The 12,516-nt window shown below is 39.3% G+C and overlaps 1 protein-coding gene across 32 annotated transcripts in view; it reads left to right on the forward strand.

Annotated features, from left to right (window-relative positions):
* Positions 1-12,516, forward strand: part of HIVEP2 (HIVEP zinc finger 2) — a 136,304-nt gene that overhangs the window by 60,575 nt on the left and 63,213 nt on the right. For 8 of the 32 annotated variants that reach the window (XM_085576643.1, XM_021553148.3, XM_085576647.1 and 5 more), the window contains 2 exons: positions 127-188; positions 1,276-1,337. The exons of 18 other annotated variants lie outside the window; for them this stretch is intronic. The gene's annotated coding sequence lies outside the window, so the exon portion shown is untranslated. Of the gene's footprint in view, positions 1-120; positions 189-1,275; positions 1,338-1,391; positions 1,437-12,516 lie in introns of those variants that run through there. 6 more of the 32 variants (XM_085576645.1, XM_021553150.3, XM_085576657.1 and 3 more) reach the window with 4 other exon arrangements.

Here is a 12,516-nt window from a genome sequence, read left to right on the forward strand (position 1 = left end):
GCTGATTTTGCATCCAAAATTGTTCCTACCTGGAAAATACTTATTAAAAAAACCCCAATGAAGTCATAGACAGGATTTTTTTTTTAACAAATCAAATCTAAATAATGGTGCTCTGCACTTTTGCAGGACTGCATACTTAAGAAGCTGAGAGTGAGTTAGGAACATTGATGAAGCCTCTATTCTGTGAGGTGGGTATGTGTGTTTTATTACAGTTTCAAAAAAGCATAAAAAATTCAAACCATTTGCCAGAGTCCAGCCACAGAACTATTTAAGAGCTGGAAATATAGTCCAGAAATTTTCTGCCATGGAATATGTTCCAATCAACAATTACAAGCAAGGTCTTTTGCCCTTCTCTGAAGGAAGTGATGAGTTTTTGCATTCTGTTAGTGGTTCAAGTGGCTCTTTTGATTTTTGATTTCTGACTAATGGAATAAGTGACTCTCACAGATACTTGCGCTTCTCTGCTCTTGTGATGGCCTTGGATCAAAGTTTGGGGAGATAAGTTTGTAATAGGGGAGCCAGTGGATATCAAGCGTGTCCACTGGATCCAGGCCAAACATAATCTGGGGCTCAGAAATGTTCTGTGTGTTTCATTACTTTTTCATCTTTTAGCATTCTGTCATGGTCAGATGCACCAGCAGTATTTTAATAAATCCCCTTCTGTATTCAGACTTGCAGCTCAGGTTTGCAGGCCCATGGGGGCTGGATGATTTGAATAAGTCTGAGAAGTGAAACTGAACATTTGTAGATGCAGCAATCACAGGCAGCCAATCTAGTGAATCTTGTAATTTTGATAACCTTCGTTATTACAAGATGCTGCATGCACAACCATCAGCTCTCCTTGCCCTCTGCATGAGCAGCTCAGATGTGGACCCTCAATGCTTCCTTGTGCTTGAGCATCCCCATTCCTGGGGAGTTTGTCTTAGGCAGTGACCTGGAGAATCTCTCTCTTGGGTTCTTGGTTATTTGCACCACTTTCCTTTTGACATGATGAGGTAAACCCTGTTGAGTGGGATTCTACCTCCTGCTTCATGCAGTTGGGATCCTGGATTTGCTGTGGGAAGAAGTAAGTTGGGATTGGAATTTTCTTTAAATCGGTGTTCATTTTTAAAAGCCGATTTTGGAATAAATCACTTTAACAATAAGTACCAAAATATGTATCGATAAAATATGAATTTATTCATGCCAGCATTTATCTCTTTTGTATCTATTCACAAATACATACCGAAAATTGACTCTAGCTCCATATGGCTCCCAATCTCTTCCCTCCTCCAGCTGTCAGCCTCTCCTCACCTGGATGACTAAATGGGAGCAGAGTGCTGGGCCATGAATTGAAGGTGGGTGTAGCAGAAGAGTTCTACTGAATGTGTTTTCTCTGGGACATCACTGTGGCTCCTCAAGTGCCTCTCCATTTGGATGGAAAATGCATTAAAAAGGTGATGCAGTTTGGTGCCAATTTTAGTTTCACACTCTGAGAAAGGAATGAAAATACTCAGAGGGTGAGTTACTTCTGAGCTGATTTGCTTTCTGGGCAGCAGTGGTTGTGTAAAAGTTATTATTGTTTTAGAAGCTTTTCAGTACACATCATGGCTATAAATTAAAATAATTCATTTTTTAATCTGAAATTTTCACTTGACTGAAGTAGAGATGTCAGGCCTGCTTGTATCGGTTCAACAGGGCTACAAGGAAGTTGAGATACCTCCACTCCAAGACCTTCAATTTTCTGAGCATAAGCACCATTTATTTTGCTCATTTTTGAAGTGTTTAAATTCAAAACCTCTGATGATACATTGTTTGACTGAAATTATGCAAATCCATTGCCACAATGTAAAATGATGTGGTCTTTGGGAGGGAAAACATGCACTTCTTCTGCCCTAACGCATCTGGAGGTGAAAGGCGCAGGTTTCCCGTGCCGCTGCAGCATGGGTGGTGGGATGGCACAGCTCGCTGCCTCACTGCCCACATGGCACTGCTCACCTCAGCGTTTTGGTGTCAACCAACTCCTCAAAGCCTCCAAAATGGGAAAGTTACCATTCAGTACTAAATGTTGCTGCCATTAAACAACAATCCCAAAGTTACAGGGTTACCTTGGCTCCTGGTGCTGGGTGGGCAGGAACCCAAGTGGGCTTCTTCTGTTGCTGATGTTTTTCATAAGGGAGCTGAAATGATTTGGAGTATTTTTTCCAAGATTGCTTTCTGCTGCTTCCTTTAGAAACCAAACATGAGCCCACAGCTTTCTGTCCTGTTAGAGCATTAAGTTTTGTTGTCAAATTCAAAGCAGTTAGATGAAGTTTTAAAGATATCTAGAGGAATAAAAAGACAAAGAAACAGCTAAAGAGGAACAGAAGACAAAAGTGGTTGAAAGAATATTTAGATGGCAGAAGGTTCTGAAAAACTTCTATCTCTCCTCTAATGCGGACAAAATCTTGACAACTCTTAAGCAGTAAGACATCTTCCTTCAAAACATTTTAAATGTTGCTTCAGTTTTATTTTGCATATTTTTATGTCATAAAGATATTCCAACTCATCTTGTATATCTTGTTAAATTGTAATTCTCTGAGTAACAAAATACTATCAAACTTTAGTATTGAAGTATCTTGTTATATCACAAGGCCTGTTATTTTCATTTATCTTCATTTAAACCAGGGACAGCATTTTTTTATTTTATTGAACTGTTTAATTTCTATCAAATCAGTATGTTTTTCTTTCAGGGAACCCAGTATGAAAAGTTTGGATGAGTTACAGTTTTAGAATTTTTTTTCAATTCTTACTATTCAGTTTCCCTTTTTAAAATAAGTAAAACGTGCCTTCTTTTATTGTTTATAAGCCCCACAAATCCCTAGAATTACATATTTTTGAAAGCATAGGATTTCATCACAGATAGGACTGACTTTCCATTTCTGTGAGAATGTTTACAGTTGAATGGTCTCAGGAAAAAAACTGAAGCTTTCTACTTGTATGTTTTATGAATGTACAACTTGCACACACTCTGAGCTGTGAACCAAAAAGCTTCAGATTGAGCCAGCAGAGAGGAAGGAATTTGTCTGCTATACAGCAAAAGGAAGTATTTGCTGTGTTATTGAAGCACATGGCCTTTTGCCGTCTTTGATAAAGTATTTAAGGGTTGTGCACCCAAAGTCTGCTGCCCTCTTGACCCATCATTCATCACTGGCTGTAGATGAGGTAGATGAGATGCAGCTCCCTAGGAGAGCCATTGTTTCAGCCCTGCACAGTTCCTCAGAGAACGGAAGCTGCAGACAAAGCGGCTCCCTGTGATTCACCGCGCTGCTCAGCCTCCTGGTGTTTTTTCTTTTACCTGTACCTTCTCAGGTCCTGCTCTGTGCTGGCCAAGGTGGACAGGCAGCTACAGGATGAAGCTGTGGGATTGATCAGCTTTCCACTCAGCTTCACTGGGTGCAAATGAGATGAGCGTCTGGGATTTTTTTTTCTGTATTGAAAAGGAGAAGCAGATACAATTATCACAGCATTTGCCTTGGCAATGCATTCAAATTTATTCCCCTTTTGACTATTCAACACTGTTGATAGATGATGCTTAAAACGTGGAATTGCCCATAATTTTTCTAGCACACTGTGAATTGCCCAGTCTATTTTTTTTTCCCTCTCTGTAAGCAGTTCTGGTTACAGAGATGCCAGCATCCCCAGTAAGTATGCTAAGAATGCAGAGTTATACTTTGTACTGCTAAATTAACAGACAGGAATAGTCACACCAAACCAGATTCAGCTTCCAGATGGGATAGCGTCTCCTCTAGACCAAATTTTAATGAATTTTTTACATGAGAATTTTTCACCAATGTAGCATACTGTGTGATGTAAAACAAATGCTATCATCTCTCTCTGTTGGTGATAGGCAACTTGTAGAAAATACAGCTTTCTTTGTAATGACCAGCCAGGGCTTGGGAATGTCTGGACATTTAGGAAGGCTAGCTAAGTAGGTTAATTGTTCTTTTATTATCTTAAACTATTTAAATTTAAAAAGATAATTTTTAGTTTATCAAATTTTTTTGAGCACTAGTTTGAAGGATCTGATTCTTACTTGATTTGTTATATACACAATCCTCTTAGCTTTTACATTCCTGTAAGTGACAGGTGAATGAGTCCTAGGTGGCATAACAACAATATCAGAAGAGTTAACTTGGGTTGTTGTAGGATGTGGTGTAAAATATTCTCAGACATTTCTGTCTCCTGACTAGGAAGGGTCTGTTCATGAGATGATGGAATCCATGTTCTTTGGCAGTTTGCCTGTGCCAGCTGGAATATTGTAGGGATTGGCCCCCTGCAAATATTAGCAATGACTGTGTTATGATTAAGTGATGCAGAAGTTTTATGATTTGTTTAAAAGAAGAGAAAGGGTCTTCCACTTACTGTGAATGCTTGACCTAAGAGATGCTGCAATACACAGCCTGATTTATCCTTGGAACTTCTTTATGTTTCTGTCATGAAGTCAAGTGAGATGTGCAAATGCTGGAAGGAAAAGTTAAAAGCTGTGTACATGGGCATTTGGACAGAAATATACAGTTTTCTGTACTTGTACCAGACACTTTAAATACCCTACTTCCCAGTCACTGCAGCTGCTCAGCCACTGAGGAGATACTTTAGATGTCATTACTTTATGCTGTTCTGCAGTTCATGGTATTTCTAATTTTGAATGCACTGTATTACCCTATTTCTGTTTATAAATCTTTTAAGTGTGCACATTAAAAAAGTAATTAAATTGTCATTATAATTTATAGTATGCCTGAAGTCAATCACCTAATTAAATGGAAAAAGCAGAGAGGTAGTAGGTTCATAAGCATTTATTAAGTACTACAGTATTAATTATGCAGGACTTTTGAACCAAGCAAAAGAGGAAGGAATGGAAACACCAATCTAAAAAGGCTTTCCATTGCTGCCCTTCTCAATTTAATAATGTGAGATATAGCCCAACCCCCAGTTGGCAGGACAACACTAATGCTTTCTTTTTGTTAATTTTTAATGAAATTATGATGGGAGTTTTTTATGGCAACCTCTTGCAGCATTTTCCTGTAATATTTTGAAAGCATAATTTGTCCCCATGCAAGGGCCTATAAATGAGTAGAATTGAAGATACATTTAGAGTTACGGTTTGGGGTGGATTGTGCAGGAGCAGACTCTTGGCTGTCACTCCTCAGCATCTCAGGCAGCGAGTGGAGCCTGTGTTGGTCCCAGTGGCTTGAGGGCCACTGGAAGTAGGGGCTGAGCCCCAAAGGGCAGGCTGTGAGTGCCACTAGGAGAGGGCAGGGATATGTAGGGACAGTGGGGACATCACAAGGTTTGCACTTTCTTTGAAGCCATTCTCTCACCTCCAGCTGCAAATCTGTGTCACTTGTCTGACCGTTCAGGGCATGTAATGCTGGCTCACCCTGCGGGGCTGGGGTCAGGAGGAGGCTCTGTAAGCCTAAGAAATCAAGTGCATTTTATTAGTGAGCTTGTGAGACAGGACTGTCTCACTGTGGCTGCTTTGTACTTTGCTTCATTAGATGAACTGCCTGGAGCAGGCAGATGAACTAGATGGAGCAGAAGCCCTAAAGTCAGGATTTCTTCTCTTGTGCTAGTTTGTTAAAAAATTAAAAACTCTGGTAACACACACACTGAAATAAATTTGCCTGCATTCCATGTTGTTCCCAGGAGTTTCATTTCATCCTCAGTGACACTTACACATGAACATTAGTCCTGGAAACCTCTCTTTTAAATAGCAGGAGGATCTAATCCATCAGCCCAGGCCCTGACCCCTGGCTGCACTAAGCACACTGCAGGCTTTAGAGGAGAGAGATACTGAGCAGGCAGAGGCAGCTCCTGTGAGCACTGCAGTGGTCCATGATGTCCTGCTGATCCATCGGCCTGCAGTGAACAAAGCCCAGCTGGTTCTTGGGAATACCAGTGCAGGCAAACATCAGTAACAAACCAGGACAAGACCCAGTAAGGGGTCTGACAGAATCCACAGTATGCTTTGCAACTCAATTGGATATTGATGGTGAGGGATACAGTGGAATCCTTGGAAAGGAACACTTATGTTTATTTACTGCAAGAACTTGTAGCGACACAAGCTGGTTTACTAGAGATGGGACCTTTAAAAGACCTTTAGATCACAGCTCTTTAAAAGAAAAGATGACCAAAAAGCCCACTACTGTATAAATGGACAGGTGGAGACTACCCTGTCATTACCTACTTGCCCTGTCATTGTCAAATTGATTTAACACATTCAGGACCTAAGTTCACAGTATCAGTTTATCTTGCAGTACATTAAATAGGAAGTTGTTGGCAAAACTTAATCACAACATAAGGGCAGCGTCTGAAAGTTGGACCCAACTTATTGTAAAACTGGAGAACCAGGTCAATAGCTCTTTTTCTGAAAGAAATTGAGATTATGTGATTTGAATATAAATTCCTGATGAAAACCATTTGTTTTCACAGCCTTTAATAGGATGAACTAAACTGACAGCAAAAATGACAAAAAAAAAAAAAAAAGAAAGAGGGTAGACTGAACTATCATAAGATTTACTTTGTATAGGTACTATATGTTTTATACAAAAAAACATTGAGTCTGTTTGGCCATAAGCACTGCAGGATTGTGTACCATCTTCTTCAGCATAAGGATGAAGAAGGTTGTACACTAAGGCCAGGTCCTGCAGCTGAAGTTGCAGCATCCCTTTTCCTTGTCCCACACACACCCTGAGTTACAGGCTTGCATGTCTTCCTGGAGGGGGACCTGCGGTTACTGCTCTTGAACTGTTTATTGCTGTAATTAATATTTCAAACAGATATAACTGGGATTCCTTTTTCAACACAGTGTTTTACCTTATATGGAGAAAATTAAATTATTGACAGCTCTTCATCTCAGAACTCATAATAACCCTATAATGAGCACAGTCATTATGCTTCAGGTAAGCACTGCAGAAGTATTATATAAGGAATGTAACTTGACAGTTTTCTGGGGGAAATAATTATATGTAAGATATATATAATATATATATCTCAAAAGTAGTTGCCTAACCAAGGCCTCAGATGACATAATACAAGTTGGGTTATATAATTCATTTTATGGTCAATAAGCCTGTCTTCTGAGCTGCGTGTTGGAAAACATAATGCTTGTCTGTTTGTATCAGAGTTTACAGCTCTCTCTTTAATATTGAAATTGCTCGTGCCATGCTATTGTAATCTGTTTTCTGCTTCTCGTGCGGATACTAGGCAAAGGCAATCCCAAGCAGTGGTGTCTTCTCTTTGTTGAAACAGTGAAAAACTAGGAAACCCAAACCTTCCATGTATTGATTCTGAAAACAAGTTGGATGAATCTAATATTGCAGCCCTTTGAAGTAACAGTGGAGCAGAGCTGTTCAGATGTGCTCTGCCAATTTTTGTGTCTAAACAGAAGAAAATAAGTCCCCTCTTCATGTGTGTTTAGCACTTTAGGCATGCATTTTCATTGGGAAAATGGACTTGTTTTATGTTACAGGCAGATAATTGATTTTAAGTCCCAGATCTCATGATATAATGATACGCCAAATGAATGCTGTATTTTAAATCCACAGTTGTGGAAATTGTGTTTTCTCAGGTATCTAAACCAGCACAGGTGTTCCTTCACAAATGGAGAGCTTGACCACCCCAGTCTCTCTTTATGGGACACTCATACATCACTCAGAGGGATCTGTGTTAGGCAAGGCACTGGCATGAGGCGGTCACGAGCATCTCCTGTGCTTCTGGACCTCCTCTTTTTTGGGAGCACGGGTGTGTCACATATCTCAGGTGAAGGGTGTTACTTAAAAATCAAAGGATATGGGCCATGATTGCAGACCAGGCATATCAGAAGTAGCTTTTAAGTTCCTGTTACTGGAATTTAGTATGGCCTCGACAGCCTCCAGATGTTCTGTGCAAATGTTCAGGTAATCTTGGTGCTGATGTGGCTTCATTCCGACCAATCCCTAATGGAGGTGACATAAGTTTATGGAGGGAGGCAACACTCTTGATTGGTGTTTAGGTGGAAGTTCTCTGGAATTACAGGGCACATCCTGAAGAGGAGTGGTATTAAATTCCAGCTATTTAATTAATGTGAGTATTGATTGTGTATGTGGGATTATCTTCAGGTATCTCTTGGGAGAACAATATTAAATTTGAAAGAACAAATGCCACTAGAAAGCAGGGAGTTGTGCAATGACATATTTTTAACTTCAAGCCTCATAAATTAAATTCCTAACTAGACTTGGTGCAAATATTTAAAATCCTCTTCAGTCCACAAAATCAAAGAGCCAAAAGGCAACCTCAGTTCACAGGACTTCTCAGGAAGATGGAAAGCCCAAAGTCAAGCTGAAAGTGCATTTGAGAGAAGAAATCTATGTACATTGTGTCTGGAGAGAGCCTAAGTGAAAGCTTTAGGTGCACATATGTATCTGCAAGGATTGGAATGAACAAGGCAAGATCTTTTCATATGTTGCTGAAGAAAAATTGGGGTGAAATACTGTGGTTAAACTACAGCAGGGACTGTTCAATACAGGAAAAAGGTTACTGCTATATAACATGTAGGTCAGTGGAGTAAACTGCCATGGAAAGGTGTGGGGTCAGTCACAGCTAGACTAGATAAATTACTATTGTAGGTGACCTAGGATAACCCATTTAGAGGTGGCTTCCATCCCAAAATGTGATTTTTGTTCTCTTCAGATTAAACTCTTGTTAAACTGACTTGTTCTTCTAGTTGGTTTGTGAATTATTACAGCTCTATTGACAAAAAAGCCCTCTGCACTAAGAACAGCATGTAAGATAAAAATATAACCAATATTGCTTTGCATTTATTGCAGATGTAAAATGCCAAATAATTTTTACATAAATTATGTATTACAATACATAATACAGTGTGTTTGTGGATAATCTCTGGAAATTTGTATTAAAAATAAAATGTCTTATAAATATTTAGGCTATATTTAAAACACTTGTTTTTTTTTTTTCCTTAGAATAATACTTTTTTCACAGGAATTTCTCAATTTTTTAAAGATAGGATATATCTAGCATTTTAGATAATAATCTCATGCAGAAGGTGAGATTATTATCTAAAATGCTATTATCTAAAATACCACATGAGTTACATCTGTCCTGCTACAAATTTCTGTTGTGGTGCAGGTTTCCAGGGAAGGGCTTAGAGGACTTAAAGATCAGTAAGCTTGTGCATGCGTGTGTTGGTATGTATGTGCATACCCTTAAGTAATAGTGTGCTAGTCTTACCCAACAGTTACTGTAGTCAGTGGAATTTTTAATTGAAGACACCTTTCCTCTAAGTCAGGTTATGTTTTCTTTCATGACACTACTTTGTTCAAAATCAGGCTCTGGTGTTAATTAAAATCGGTGCATGGACAAAGATTGACTTTCATCCACAGGAGCAACATGATGTATAGTTAATCACACCTGGCACAGAAGAGCATTTCTCTTTGGTCTCAATCCAGGCTCCATTGACTTTTACGATATTTGGATTAAGTTTTCTAATCATGTTGCTGTGATGATCTGCAAACCCACTGAGGGTGCTCATTGCCAGGACTAGTTGTTATGAAATGGTATGAAAAGCATTGGAACATAGGTGCCAAAACCTGCTTCTGCAGTTCAAGCTAAGAATTTCTTTGACTTGTCTGAATAAAAGAAATTAAGTAGCCCCAGAAAAGTTAATTCTGACTTCATTTACTTATCCTCTTTTAATCACATTTGAAACTGCTGTAGTATTGGTGTATTAGTAAGCAATCCTTAGAGAAGTGGTGAGCAGTGTCCTAAAGTCATGCAAGGTTCATCAGGCTCTGCCTGGAGTCTCTTCCTGGGATCTTGTTATTCTGCTTTTCTCCCATGAAGTAGTCTCGACAGAAAAAAACAGCTTCTTATCTTTGAATGCTTGCTCTTCTAACAAGAAGCAGTAAGCAGTGTAAGAAGTTTATGGTGGTCACAAATGTTCTAGAACAGTGCAATAATGGTTTGAGACATAATTGACTAAATTTTAATATATCTGTTGTAACTGCCTGAATAAAAAATGATGGTATTAATTTCTGGAAATGCTCAAGTGGGAATCTTAGTAATTCTTTGGAGATGTTAAATTCAGTAGGGATTGGTTTTATCCTTTTTCTCCTACCTTATCACTTTTCTTAACCATTCCTTGTATCTGAATTTCTGAGTGATCCCTATGGTTTGTTATGTCTTTTATTCTTCATGAGAAGCCTTTAGCTTGTTTACTTATGTTTCTTAATAGTGGCACTATGTTTTCCTGGTAGAAACAATTTTTGGGCCTTATGTGTTGATTCTGTTATCCAAAAGCATTTTTTAAGTCCCATGCACTTTTCTTGTTTCCTTTCCTAGGGCCGTTTTTCCTTAGTTGGAACTTCTACAGTCAGAGTGGCCTCTTAGCATTTTTCTGGTTTTACTCATTTTTGAGGTGGAGCCCTTACATAAAATCAAACCTTGAGGGTTTAAGAGTATGAGTGTTGGTGAAATTGCCACACATATACTCCTTAGTCTTTGCTTGCAGCTGCACCAAAGCTCATCTGAATGCAGCAGAGAAAGCAAAGGTAGCCTAAAAACCTGTTTTTCCATTTCTTTGTTTCCTGGGGCAACCAGGCCTTGATGATACCATATGTTAATATGAAACATCCTCAGAAACCAGGTTTAGCTAATCCCTGCCAGTCTCTTTAAATCAGCCAGTCTCTTTCTGCCATTTAGTGTTATGGTATCTGTTTAAACTGGCAGTTTTGGGAACACAGGCATCAAATTTAGTGGAGGTTCTCCTTATCTGCATTATCATTTGTGTTTCAAAGGTCAGTAATTTTTTTCTTAAAATATACTGCTTTTTAATGAGTTTTCTGGGTATAGTAAATATAAGCAATTTAGAGAAGGATGGGTTTAGTACACTGGTGTCTGCATTTTATTCTTTCTTGTCTTGACTATCACAAAATTATATTCAAGAAGGGTACTTTGTCTACAACAACATTTATGAGCTCTGAAAAATTCAGGATAAAACCTGCATGTCTGCCCTGAAGAAATGAATCTTCTGTCAAGTACCACATCATAGATAATTTTTATTTAGGGCTTTAAGTTCAGTAGCATGTCTGGTAAGCTTATTTCTTCAGCTATTACTTTAGTATTACAGCAAATTAAACTTTCCATCTTGCCTTTCTATAAGTCTTTATCTATGCTTCAGATCTCAGACACTGGACAGGAATTGCAAGGGACTGCACAGGTTAAAGATGACCCTCTGCCCATGGATCATCATTGCTTACAGGCTGGAGATTACTGCCCCACCACTCTACTTGTCAGAATAGCTGTGGGAGTGCTCTGGTTCTTACTCCAGGCAAAGCCATCTGGGTTGGCTTTGGTTGAAGGTCAGTGGAGGGCTCAAACTGAATGAGATTGAAATGTGAGCCTTCAGCCAGCATGGAACAAGTAGGGACAGAGGGACCTTCAGCTTCCATAGCTAGAGCAAGACGTGCTGTCATAGCTCTTAGCCAACAACATTTTCCTTTAAATGAGACGTGCTGGGATAGCTTGGATAGCTACAAGCTTTTTGTATCATGTTTTCCTACATGACGTTGAGGAAAAAGTCTTGAAACTCTTATGGAAAAATATATGAGAACTGTCCTTGCAGGAGCTTTCCACTGGCCTCCAAAACCTAGCCTTTTAGCCTTTTATCTGAGATTATTCTCCAGGCTGTTGATTACATTTTTCAGAGCTGCAGTGTTCTCAGTGATGATTGCGTCAGGACTATCAGTTGTTATTTCCAGGTCCTCAATTTTCTTTTCAACCTCCTGCTGTTTTAATCCCAAACCTTCAGGCTTCCTGTCTATGGAAACCATAGTAGCCTGGATTAAGTCCAGTCTTCCAGAAATAGGAAGTTTTGTATGTTTTATAAAAAAAAATTAGGTAATACTGGGTGGCCAATGACTGCAGCTGTAGACATCATCAAACCAAAGGCAGGTTAGCAGGTAAGCCCCTTTAATAGCCTGAAAATGGTGTATGATCAAAGGCTGCCAGATCCTTTGCTGGTCCTAATTTCTTCAAAGGCATGTTAAAGTCACTTACGAAAATCACAGACAACAATCTTAAAATCTTAAATCACTTAAATGATTGTGACTACCATACCATATAGCACACCTGGAAAATAACTTTTCACATAGCTCCTAAAAGCTAAATAAAATTATTTTTTAAATACATCTTAAATCAGTTGTTTTTATCATCTTGGTGAAATTGGTTGTTTTCTTAAACTGCCCACATAGTATCTGGCACTTTTTGGCATAATTTTCCCCCATGTCTCTGCACATCATGGTCCTCCCTTCTCCATCCTGAGAGAACCTTCTCCATCCTGCAGCAGGCAGCAGCATCAAGCTCCCCCCTCTCCGTGGCTCTTGGGAAGGGTGTTTAGCCCAGGTTCAGCCTCACTGTTGGGAGCAGGGCCAGGTGGGTGAGCCTTCTGCAGAACAGGGGTGGAGCAGGAGCTGGAGTCAGTCACGGGAGTGCTGGAAACTT

This window comes from Lonchura striata, chromosome 3 (assembly GCF_050655825.1).
Source record: "Lonchura striata isolate lonStrDom1 chromosome 3, ASM5065582v1, whole genome shotgun sequence".
Classification (NCBI taxonomy): Eukaryota; Metazoa; Chordata; class Aves; order Passeriformes; family Estrildidae; genus Lonchura; species Lonchura striata.